This window comes from Lipotes vexillifer, unplaced genomic scaffold, assembly GCF_000442215.2.
Source record: "Lipotes vexillifer unplaced genomic scaffold, Lipotes_vexillifer_v1.1 scaffold1783, whole genome shotgun sequence".
Taxonomy (NCBI): Eukaryota; Metazoa; Chordata; class Mammalia; order Artiodactyla; family Lipotidae; genus Lipotes; species Lipotes vexillifer.
In genome coordinates this window covers 1,029,095-1,029,736 of record NW_006777435.1, presented here as the reverse complement: position 1 = coordinate 1,029,736, position 642 = coordinate 1,029,095, and positions in this window count along the sequence as shown.

The following is a 642-nucleotide window of genomic DNA, read 5'->3' as shown; positions in this document are numbered from 1 at the left end:
GGGAGAAGGGGATGGGTCAGTGCGGCCCACCCCTCCACCCACTCCCTGGCAGACTGAGCCTCACAGGGTACCCCCTGCCCTTTGGGGAGCCCACTTGGGCCCTTGGGTGGAAGGATGCACAAGCAGATGGTTGGTGGGGGGCTGGAGCGTGGACCTCAGGAGGTCTTGGCTGGCTTGTCTAGGGGCCTGAGGGTGGATAGGAGGACCCAGAGTTGTGGGGGTGGGGTCTCAGCTGATGGTCCCAAGCCCAGGAGAAATAAGGCCATGCCCTCAAGCTGCCCAGCGTGGTCTGACCCAGTGGACAGGACTGGGGGGCCTCCTTGATGGGTGGGGCTGTGCCTGTGCTGGGGAGGGGGACGCTGGCCCCTGTCTTGCCCCGCCCACCCCGCCGCATATGATGGGAAAGTTCTAGGTCTGGAACAGATGCCTCAGGCTGCCGGCCCAGCTCCCGAGGTCCCGCAGACCTCCCAGCACAGCTGCCTCTATCAGGAACGCTTAACCCTGACCTGGCCCTCTGCCAGGGCCCGGGGTACGCCCTGAGAGCTGTCAGGCCTGGCAGAGGGCATGGACTGTCCTCAGGGCAGCGGTGGCGGCAGGACCTGGCTGGCTCTTTGGAGAGAGCCTTGCCTTCTGACCGCTCTT